The sequence below is a fragment of the Gossypium hirsutum genome, chromosome A08, assembly GCF_007990345.1.
Source record: "Gossypium hirsutum isolate 1008001.06 chromosome A08, Gossypium_hirsutum_v2.1, whole genome shotgun sequence".
In the NCBI taxonomy this organism is placed as follows: domain Eukaryota; kingdom Viridiplantae; phylum Streptophyta; class Magnoliopsida; order Malvales; family Malvaceae; genus Gossypium; species Gossypium hirsutum.
The window spans coordinates 55,016,031-55,029,053 of NC_053431.1; positions in this window are offsets into that span (position 1 = coordinate 55,016,031).

The following is a 13,023-nucleotide window of genomic DNA, read 5'->3' on the forward strand; positions in this document are numbered from 1 at the left end:
GCATTTAAAATGTAATTAGGCCATTGAATTTATAGTGGACGATTTTGGGCATGTTATATATGGTTTTTAGATTAAATTTAAAAGGTTAAATTTGTAAAATAATTAATAAAGCACATATGATATAATATATCATAATTAAAAACCATGTTCATTATTTCCTCTCATGACCGAATAACATAAAAAAAGAAAGCTAAGGCATTCGGCCATTGTTGAGTTTGATTAAGTTACGTAACTAGCTAGGGTTTTGATAATTTTTACGTTTTTGAGATCGTAACTATGTTATCTACAAAGCCCATGCTTGAATTTTTGATTTTGGTGAATATTTTTTGTTATTCCATTGTTGAAAGCTTGTGATTTTTTTTGTTTGATGGTAGAAAATTAAAAATATGTGATAGATTAACATGTTTTGTATTGGAATTTTTGATGATTTTGAGTAATTAGAACTAAATTGCAAAAATAATAAATTGAGGGACTAAAATGTGAAGTAAATGAAATATATGGACTTGTATGAACACTAGGAGCATTCGGTTTAAGCATGGTGTGTGCAAACTTTGTATATTTAGGGTTTTGTGCAATAGGAACTACATTGTAAAAATGTGAAATGTTAGGGGCAAAAGTGTAATTTGCTCATTTATGTGTTTTTGGAATAAATTGAGTGAAAATATATTTGAATGAGTTTAATTTCAATATGTTTAGATCAAGGACCAAAGAAATCGGATTTGGATCGGGGGAAAACTAAAGTTGTCGACTAGTCGTCCCTTACGATTTTTCATCGTCCGAGGTAAGTTTATAAGTAAATAGACGTAGTTAATTTTTATTAAATGTGAGTCATATATGCTGAAATGAAATATGTGAATATATATATGAGTTAATCGAACGTGTACAAGCTTGTCAGCTATGTTTATGAATCCGTTTCAACTGAGTTATGGAGTCCGAAAGCCATGACATAGGATTGCGATATGTGATGTGCAAGTAAGACCATGGCTTTGATATATGTGTGCGAGTAAGACCACGTTTTATACGTTGGCATTGATATGTGATTCCAATATATGTGTACGACTAAGTCTCTGTCTGGAATAGTGGCATCGATATGTGATTACATGTAAGACCACGTCTGGGACATTAGCATTGTACGATATATGTGTTTATCTGAGTGTCGTATCAATTCTGAATGGTTCATCAGGAAATGATAGGTTGTGATCGAATGTGCAAAATGAGCTAAAATGATTAGGTATGAATTGGTTTATTACCTACTTGAATAAGGTAATTAAGTTACTAATGTGAACATGTGTGCCTTGTGAAGTATATTTGGCCATTGCTATGTATATGTATACTATATTATATTTTCATTCAAGAGGATATGTATATATGTTAACATGATGATAATTAGCTTTGAAATCGAAAGATATTTTGTAAACATTTATATATATGTATTCGACCTTAAGTAAACTTATATTCAAAAGTATGTGTTATTCGTGAAACCATAAGATTCTGGGTTTAATATGATTATGATAGTAAAATTAGATTTACTTTAAATGAATCATTCATGTTATTGAATAGTTTATTTGCTTATGACTTACTAAGCTATAAAAGCTTACATTGTGCGTGTATGTTTGTTTTTGTTTTATAGATTTTGGAGTCAAGTTACGAGCCCAGGGATCGTCAGCAAAGTCTATCACACTATCTACTATCTTCGGTATTTTTATAAGTGAACTTTCGAATATATGGCATGTATAGGCTGGATTTTACTTTGGAAATGTTTGTTTTTGGTTAATGAAACTATGAGCCATGCGAAAATGGCTTAATAATTTGTTATGCTCGGATTTAATGTTTTGCTTTATGATGATTATGCTTGGTTGTGATTTTGGTGATTCGACCTTATATATTTTTATATGGATTATGGTTAATTCAGTTATGGATATGCATAGATAAAAGTATATGTGAATTTGGTTGTTGTGTTAGGTTAAGGTATTATATGTGATTTGGTATTAAAGGTTGTTTGGTTATACCAGAACATGATAAGAGTTTGTTTTGATACGTTTATTATGGTATGTAAGATTTGTGTTATGGATATATGTAATGACTTATTTTTGTGAAGTATAATTTGTAACATGAATTGGTTTGAAAGCTATTATAATAATGTACTTGTAAATTCGGCTATATAATGAAAATATGTGAGATGGTTATAACCAACTTTGTGATTCGGCACTTGCTCTTATAAATATTTATTCATATGATGAATTAGTATGATATACATTATCTCGTGTGTAACGCCCCAATTTTCGAGAATTCTGTGAATGTTGGCATAGGTTTAATTATGTTAGTGGGCCTCTAGAAGGCCTAATCTTAAGATAGAACCCGATAATTTTAGTTAATTTTTGTTCCATAAGAAAAAGGGAGTGAAATTAGGAAATAGGACCTATGTGGAAATGTTTGAAAATGCTATAGGCTAATTTGTAGTGGCCAAATAAATAGGAGTGCAAAATAGGAAGATTTGCATGACAAACCTCCCATTTTACATGTAGTGGTTGGCCATCATGTTGTTGTAGACAATATGTGCACTTGATATCCATAATTTATGGTACAAATTGATAAAAATTGATAATGGGTTAGGTAAATGTTTCATGATAATGGGTTAGGTAAATATTCCATGATAATGGGTTAGGTAAATGTTCCATGATAATGGTTTAGGTAAATGTTCCATGATGGGCATTTCATGTCTTTTGAATTAAAGAATTAAATGGATGAAATATGAAATTTTATTAAAAGAAAAAGGGGTGAAAAGAACAAATTTTTGTCCATCTTTGTTCATCATAGCCAAAAGTTAGAGAAGAGAAAGGAGAGGGGAAAGCTCTTGAAATGTTCGGTCACTTGGGGAAGAAAATTGAAGGTAAGTTCATGGTAGTTTGCTTATATCTTGAGGTTCATGAGTTCTTCTTGATTCTACCTTAACTCTTGAAGCATATTTTGGTTTTTAATTGTGTTGTGAGCATTTAGTCATGAATTAAAATGAAGGAAATGGTTGTTGTTTCATGTTCTTTTGATGAAAAATGGAAGATAGGTGAAGTTGAGCCAAACAAATGAGCATGCATGTGCCTTAGATGCTAAAGGGAAAAATCGGCTAACATGTTGTGCTTTAAAATGATGAAATGGAGATTATACTTAAGTAAAATCATAGATATGTGATGATTGATTGGTGATATACATGTTTAAATAACATGCATGCAAGGTATGTGTGAAAGAGTGATTTGGTAATAAATCTGTTTGGGACAGCAGCAGTAACGTGACTTTGGAAAATCACCATAAATTATGAGAGATGAATTAGAAGCTATGTAATTAAAGCTTAATGAGTCTAGTTTCAAATGAAATAAACCAGAACATATTTTGAATTTTGTATAATGAGAAATTTGATTCGTCATGAAGAGTGGTCAGATTAGTCAAACAGTGAAACATGGGAAACTTTAAGAAAAATCTGATATTGATTGGTTAAACCAAAAATTCTGAAAATTTTATGGATAGAAGATATATGAGTCTACTTTCAGGGAAAATTAATGGCACTTGATTTGGAGCTTCATAGCTCTAGTTATAAATGATTTAGTGATTGTTGCTCAGGAAGACAACTTGCAGTGAAATTATGATTATGTGGTAAACATTGACAAATTTGTTAATGAATTGCTTATTGATTTCTTATAAGCTTACTATGATCTGTAGGTGTGGTTGGCCGAATATTGTAAGGGGTTAATACGTAGTTCATATTTGAATAAGTTAGATTAACATGTTAGTAATCCAATTGTAGACCGTTCGTGTGTGGATCTCGTCAGCATATCGTCGCAAACAAGTGTGTAACTAACACCCTCTTTCTTAGTCTGGATCGGCAAAAGTCGAAAAGCCGAAATGCCGAAAACTGGTATTTTGTAGATTTGCGAGTGTACGAATGCTCGTGAGGTAAATCGATTAATGTTTTTGGTAAGCTGCAAAATTTGGACTGCAAAGTGCATGATTTCTGTGCCCTCGATATTTTGGGCTTAATGGGCCAAAATTTGAATGATAGACCAACGGGCCCAATTCAGTAAGAACCCTCAGTACGTGATTCTGTTAGTACGTGAAAAGTAAGAATATGCATGAAAAACCCTAAAATAGATAAATTACTGAAATACCTTTAAAAGTGGAAAATTTACAGTTTTACCCCTAGTAAATAAATTACCGAAATACCCCTAGGGTTAAATTGACCTAAATGCATGTTTGACTGTTGTTATTTACTGCATGCCATGTTGTTATTATCTGATGCATGGGATTGGGATATTGACGGAGGAAGTACTGAAAGTGGCTTGTCCACGTACTGGAGGCTTTACCTTAATTTACTGTTAACTGAGCAGCAAGGCTGCAACTGTGGAGTGTTGGGCTGGGTGGGTTGAGCTATTCCCCACATGGAGTGTAGGGCTGGTAGGGTGGAGTGTAGTGGTTGGTGGGTTGAGTAGTCTCCCCAAATGGGCTTGCATATGTTATTGATGTTGCATGTATTTTGAAATAGGCCTATGGGCCATACTGTTATCTGAATAAGGGGCTAAGGCCCAGTTTATTGTAATCTGAAAAAGGCTCTGGTCTAGTACCACTGTTACCTGAATGGGTTTAGGCCCAATAGGCTTGAGCTGACTTGGGCTTTGAATGGGTTTTCCTTACACACTGAGTTTCCCCAAACTCACCCCTTTTATTTTCATCCACGCAGGAAATCCCCAACCATAGTGGGCTTGGAGCTGTGAGGGAATTCGGAGTGGCCACCCGTTTTGAAAGTTTGGTTTTCTTCTGGTGAACTGGACATCCTATTATTTGCGTTTGAAGTTTTGGATTTTTTAATGTAATAAGGCCGTTTAATTATTTTTGATTGTTTTAATATGTATTACTAAGATAGGTATTACTTATTTTAACTGTTGAAATTGGATAGCTTTAGGGCGCGTTTTGAAAAATAACAATTGATTTCAAAATAACACGACAACAAGCAAAGCTTCCGCAATGAAAGTATTTTCCAAAATTAATAACTTTTCCTAAAAATGACATAATCAAATCGATTTCCTAGAAATATCCATGACGTTAAGGTGTGGCAATGGCAGTATGCATGTCTAGGATTGGATCCGAAGGGAGCTTGGTACTTAAGCAGTCCGATGGACTCACCACCTCTTTTCTGATTTCCTACCTGGTGCACAGCTTCCATTCACTTTAACCTATAATGAAATTATCTTTTAAAACACTAAGTAGGTTTTTCTGGATCAACAATATAAAATATTTTGAACGCTTCGATGTGGCATGTCGGATCCGGCCATAACGTCTGGGCCGGGTTTGGGGTGCTACATCGTGAATGGTTTAGTAATTTGGGCTTAGTAATGGAACATAATGTTGATGATTTAGATATAATTTATATATGTATATTTGAGAATGTATTAGCCTTTTTGGTTATTAGCCTTTTTGGTTCAGTTTGTAGTGGAAGTGTATGTGCATATATTATGCTTGGTTGGTTGATAAATAAGGTACAGTTGATGAATATAAATATTGAGTATGTTATATGATCGTTTCGGTTATTATGCTTTTGCTAAAGTATGGTAATAAAAGATCAAATATTGAGTTATATATTTATATTGAGTTGATAATGTATCATATTTGTGGATTAAATAGAATAATTTGTTTATAATTTGTCTTGTAAGTTTTGCTTGGAATTGATAATGATTTGCATGTATAATCAGTTAATGCAATGAAATAAATGACCAAATGAACAGTGATTTGTGCATTAGTAAATCAAGAAGATTATATGCATTTTATGTGATGTTTAAATGTCCAAATTGGTGATAAATAGATTGGTTGTGTATACGCATTTTAGGCATGATAATTGGCATGTGAAATGAGTGCATTTCAAGTCGTTACTTGTGCTATAAAAAGGTTAACTATATATAGATGGTTTGAGTAAAATTTTTAGTATGTGAACTAAACTTGATATGTACTATTTATTGATGTTCGATAATAGTTCAAGTTTGATATGGTTAAATGCGTATAAGGTTTTATTTGTTTAATAAAACATATTTGATCATTTGGTGAAGTTATTAATGTTGTTTATGCTAATGGTTAAAATGGAATGTGTTATATTTCATTTGATATAATATGTACGTGTATAGAAATATGACTTAAAATGTTTAATGTTTATTAGATATTCGAATATCATTAAAATGTTGAATATATGATTTGTATTTATATATTATGAATTAATAAATTTATGATTAATATTTAAATGGACATTCGTTAATATATATGAATATGACTTGTGTGAATATGTGAATGTTCGGAATTGTGCTTTTGTTCAGTAATGCCTCATGACCCTAATCCGGGACGGGTACGGGTTAGGGCTGTTACATACATGTAATCACATATCAATGCCACTGTCCCAGACATGGTCTTACATGAACTTATATGCGATGCTGATGTCTCAGTCATGGTCTTACACGTAAATTATAAATCGATGCCAACGTCCCAGACGTGGTCTTACACGAAATCACATATCAGAACCCTATGTTATGACATATGTATCCTAACTATTTTTAAGGTACGTACGGGACTTTTGGGCGTCGTAACTCTATTGATTCAAGCTCGTAAATATTGCTCCCATGCTTAATTCAATTTGAAATTCACATATACACAAGTAATAATTCAATTCTGCACTATTAAAATATATATACGATTGAATTTAATGACATTTATTTACTTATTAACTTACCTTGTACGAAGATGAACAGACCAGGTCAATTATTCAACAACTTTAGATTTCCTCGATCCAAATCTAATTTTATCTTTTCTTGATCTAAATTAATATAAATTAAACTTATTAAATCAAATATTCAATCAAATTCATCCAAGAACACATAAATGGGCTAATTACACTTTTGCCCCTAACATTTCACATTTTTCACAATTTAGTCCCTATTTCACAAAACACAAAATATTCAAAATTTAACTACACTCATGTTAAGCTGAATTTACCCCTAGCCCATATAAGCCCATATGTTTCATTTATTTCATGACCCCTCAATTTACAAAATTTACAATTTAGTCCTAAATAGACTTTTTTTATTATCAAAAATCACTTAATGAAACTTGACAATCTAACAACATATATTTATCTTTCATCATCAAACACAAAAACCATCAAGCTATCTATAATGGAAATTCATGAATACATCATCAAATTAAAAAATTCAAGCATGGGCTAGCTAGTACTCAAAGCAACTATCTCAAAAACGTAAAAATTATCAAAAACTAAAGAAAATCCTTACCTTAATTGAGCAAAATGAGTGCCGAACCTAAAATCACATTCAAAGCTTTCTTTTCTTCTCAACTTTCGACAATTAGAAAGATGAACATCCAAAAATTTTACTTATGTTTTATTATATTAACTTATATTTCTAATTTACAAAACTAACATTTATAATTTAATAAGTAAACCATATATTATAAACCCAAAACCGTCCATGCTACCCTTTAATGGCTTAATTTCCTTTTAAGAACCCCACATTATAAAAACAATAACAATTCAGCACTTACACAATTAGCTAGCAATTTTTAAAATTTACGCAATTAAGACCTTTTAATTAAATCAAACACTCAAACGATAAAATTAAATCACGAAAATTTCACACATATAAATTAACATGCTGTAGACACCAACAATATTATTAAAATATTTTTTTACTCAAATTTGTGGTCCCAAAACCCATGTTCCGAATAGGGTCTAAACTGGGCTGTTACATCTTAGGCTCGTTTCCTTCTTCTTGTAGGAACAAGTATATCTTGGTAGCTTGGGAACAAGTGTTGTTGTCCAAGTGAGGTGAACTCGAGGCATATCCAACTAATGACGTTATCATGCGATTCCTACATAAGCACATATTTACACAGTTTGGGACTCCTAGAGCTATAATTGTGATGAAGGATCTCACTTTGTAAATAGTTAGCTTAAGTGGTGATAAAGGGTGAGAAGGATGAACGCGAAAGCGGATCGTAAAGTTTGTCAAAGTCACGGATTTGACTTAGGGCTCTAAACGTTCGGAAAGAAACTTGGATTTTTTTTGACACAACCTAAAAAGAAATTAAATCCAAGTTAGATAGAATAATTAAAAACAAATAATAAATCAAATATTAAGGAAATGAATAAAGAAGATAAATGGAAAGATAAATGAAAAGATAGAATGCGGTGTGTAGAAGTCCTAAGAAACCTTGGAAACACGAAGAATCCACAACCCCCTTCAAGCGGCTCTAATTTCCCTTCCAAGATAAAAAAACCTTGGCAAGAAAAAGTTTGAAGATGATCCCCAAAATCTATAAAGATTGTTAAAACTCTTCTAAAAGAAACTCAAGAGAAATTCTTGAAAAGAAAAACTCAGAGAGAATTTATTAACTCAAAAGAGAATTAGAATAATAATGAATTGTCTATTTTGTGTACAATGCGAAGGCCTATATATAGGCTAGCTAAATAAATCTAAATAAAACTCTAAACAAGAAGTAGTTTAAATTAAACTTTCTTGTTAACATAAAATTCCTAAATAACTTAAAATACTTAATAATTATCAAAAATTAGAAATAAAACAATAATAAAATAATAAGAGCTGATAAATAAAATAGTGGGCTCATATATAATAAAAATTAAGCCTAAAACCCAAACTCAATATGATTTAAACTCGAATTAAAAGCCTGAAACTCGTAATTCCCGTCTCAAAAATTCTACTTGCGCAGTCTTCACTAAAATGGTCATAACTTGAGCTTCCGAACTCAAAATCGAGTGATTCAAAATGGGTTTTGAAGCTAAGAGATAGATATTAAAACGCCATGAGACATCTCAACTGAGAAATGCCAGGATCCCATCCAAAAAGTTGTCGAAAGTCTGCTGATTTCCCAAGCCTAAAAATTGGCAATTTTTATGATTAGAATCTAATAAATTTCACCCCATCTGTGCATGTATCATTCTCCATTTCCTCAAAAAGATTCGTCCTCGAATCTTGTCTTTGATCAAGTCTTGATTTGATTTGCTTAGACTTTGACATTGTTTTTGAGCCTTGAAGTAGTGTGAATCCATCACATCCATGGGTCTGAAATTGTGCCTTGAGACCTGCATCATTCCCCACTTCCTCAAGAAGATTCGTCCCCGAATATTTAGCTGCACAGAAAGAAAAGGGATTAGAATAAATAAGAATAAAATGAATAAAATACTTACCTAAGCTTTCTTGTACGCCAAAACTATCTCCAAGATCAAAGATATATCCCAAACCAGCATGGATCAAGTATCTCTCCTTCAAAAACAAACCATCAACACTAAACAAAGAAATATTAGGCACATGAGTGTTCAAGTAAAAAATAACTAGTAACTTTCTTTTAATATGCATGGTCATCCATAAGAATTTCCAACGATAAGTCAAGAATTTCACATAATTATAAAAATCAAGTAGTTTAATATTGTTATGTAAAAATTCATATTTAGAGTTTAAGGTAGAAAATTTTGTTGCAAGATCAAATGCATGAGGTTTTTTAATAAACTTGTTGAATGCAACAAAAGTAAACTTTAAATACCTAGATAAACTCATAAAATCAATTGAACTTTCAGACCGTTGTTTATTAAAACTTGACCAATGAGAAAGCATGTCGTAGGGAAAAATAAAATCAGTAGCATACTTATCAAAAACATTCAAGGGATGCTTACATATTTCAATTTCTGACATATCATTACTTTTCTTATTTTCTAGTACCTGTGGAGAATTATCAATGTTCAATTTACCTCTTGCCCACAAGTAAAATTGTCTATCGATGGTAGAGTAATATAATTGAGAGTCCGGCAATGAATTCTTGAAACCCTGTAAAAAAGAAACACCACAAAACAAATTTGAGTTAGAGTTAGTTAAAACATAACCATTCCTCATTTTTGTATGGGTATTTTCTTGCTTTTTATTTTCTTTTTTCACTTGAGAACTCTCTAATTTTACCTCATATGGATTTTCACTCACCAAATTTGGACCATTAAGTAGACTTTTATCACTAAAGGTCTCTTTTCTCTCTGTCTTTTCACATGATTTTTCCTCTCTTCCCATATCCCCCTCACAAGTATTATGAATATTCAATTCAGTACAATAAATCTCGGTAGGAGAATATGATGTTTTTATTTCATCTAACTCTATATATTCAAGGAAAGAATTCTCATTATCATTTTTTTCCAGTTCACAAAGTTCGCCATCTTCTTTGGTCAACAAAAGTCTCGTGTTGGCATAATCACGACTATAGTTCCCACGCCCTTTACACGTAAAACATTCAATGTCACGAGCTCTTTGTTGTTTTGGTGAAAAATTAGTAGAAATGGGTTGCTTGAAAGATGTAGAAGAATGTTTTGTAGGAGCCCTACTTTTCCACTCAAAAGGTTTAATCTCAGCATGTTTTGACAGCAACTTATTAGTAGCATAAGAAGATTTGGAATTCTTAAAAGTAAAATTAGAACTTGTACCTCGATAATAGTGTGATGCTCCAAATGGATGAGATTGATGTTCCTGAAATTGTTGCTCAATCTCAATTGCCTTGTGTACCATCTCCTCAAGATCAATATAGGTGTGAAGATTGAGAGCATTGCCTATTGAAACGTTCAAGCCATCTACAAATCACACTATGGTAGTTTCTTCATCCTCTTGTATATTTGCTCTTTGCATAAGCATCTCCATCTCCTTAAAGTACTCATCAACAGATCGATTACCTTGAACAAGGTGTTGAAGTATCGTTAAGACCTCTCTATAGTAATGAGAAGGAACGTAACGCTTTCGCATCACTTGCTTCAACTCATCCCATGTTTCAATTACCCTTTCGTGGTTTCTTTGATGATCAATTCAAAGTTGAATCCACCAACTCAATGCATAATCCAAAAATCCAAGGGTCGCCAATTGGACTTTTTCCTCTTCCGAGCATTTATAGTAACGAAACATAAGTTCAATTTTTGATTCCCACTCACAATATGCTTCAGGATCATAATTCCCTAAAAATGGTGGAATGTTGAACTTTGGTTTATCTAAAAAATTTTGTATACGGTCATTATTAACCAAAGTCTCCTCATTTGCACAGAAGATACGTCGAGCATTATTTGCACGAAGACGAGGCTGATCAACCTTATCTTCCCAATTACGATTCCGACCTCAATTTTGGTACTTAGATGATTTAAATTTTTGTTGATCGTGTCTAAAATAGTGTCACGTTGCTGATCTCGAACATTTCTAACCTTTTGAACCCTTCTCAACTTCCCAATCATATTAGTGCGAGTTATAATGAAAGCCTGAAAAGAGGACAACACTCAAGGAAAGAAAATTTAGCAAACCTCACTGCTATGCACTCAGAAATAAAAATCAAATTCTCAATGAGGTAAGAATTAATCTTGAAAATCTTTTAAAAAGTGACTATATCAATCAATCAGAATGTATTAGAATCAAACTAACAAAGCAAACCTAAGAGCATTATGAGTTCAAAATCGGCTAGACATCAAAGAATTCTGTTGCACGGAGGAAGGAATGTGCAACGTGTTTTAACCTACTAATGCAAGAAACAATAAATTTTTAGAATGCATAAAGGAACAATAAAAAGCAAAAACAAATGAAAACTTAAAGCTAAGAGTCAATGAAAATTGCTGAAACCCGAAAACCTGAAAAACTGCGAAGCAACTTGACAAACTTCGTTCGAGGTGCTCCCGATTTCCAAAAATCACAAAATTTAAATTGGAGCCTCCTCAAATAATGTAGAATTGATATGAAAAGTTTCAGCACAAAATTCAACCCACAGAATTTTTTTATTTTTTATTTTTTTCGTATTTTATTTTTTTGTACTTTTTTGATCACTTTTTTTTGTGGGAAATATTTTTTTATACTCTAAAATAGTGCCAAGAAATAGTATGCAAAATTTTAGATCGTTTGAAATTCGTTTACCCAGTGAAAAATATTTTTTTTGAAAACTATAGGGATAAAAATTATTTTGAGGCTGTTTTCTAGAAATCAGTTTATAAAATAAAAAGAACACCTAAAACGCCCAAATCTGATACCAAATGATAAAGGGTGAGAAGGATGAATGCGAAAGTGAATCATAAAGTTTGTTAAAGTCGCGGATTTGACTTAGGGCTCTAGACGTTCGGAAAGAAACTTGGATTTTTTTTGACACAACCCAAAACGAAATTAAATCCAAGTTAGATAAAATAATTAAAAACAAATAATAAATCAAAGATTAAGGAAGTGAATAAAGAAGATAAATGGAAAGATAAATGAAAAGATAGAATGTGGCGTGTAGAAGTCCTAAGAAGCCTTAGAAACACGAAGAATCCACAACCCCCTTCAAACGGCTCTAATTTCCCCTCCAAGATAAAAAACCTTAACAAGAAAAAGTTTGAAGATGATCCCCACAATCTAAAAAGATTGTTAAAACTCTTCTAAAAGAAACTCAAGAGAAATTCTTGAAAAGAAAAACCCAGAGAGAATTTATTAACTCAAAAGAAAAATAGAATAATAATGAATTCTCTATTTTGTGTACAATGCGAAGGCCTATATATAGGCTAGCTAAATAAATCTAGATAAAACCTTTAAGTATACTAGAACTCTAATTTCATCTAAACAAGAAGTGGTTTTAAATTAAACTTTCTTGTTAACATAAAATTCCTAAATAAATTAAAATACTTAATAATTATCAAAAATTTGGAATAAAACAATAATAAAATAATAAGAGTTGATAAATAAAATATTGGGCTCATATATAATAAAAATTAAGCCTAAAACCCAAACCCAATATGATTTAAACACGAATTAAAAGCCTGAAACTCGTAATTCCCGTCTCAGAAATTCTGCTCCCGCAGTCTTCACTAAAATGGTCATAACTTGAGCTCCCGAACTCAAAATTGAGTGATTCAAAATGCGTTTCAAAGATAAGAGATAGATATTCAAACGCCATGAGACATCTCAACTCAGAAATGCTAGGATATCATCCAAA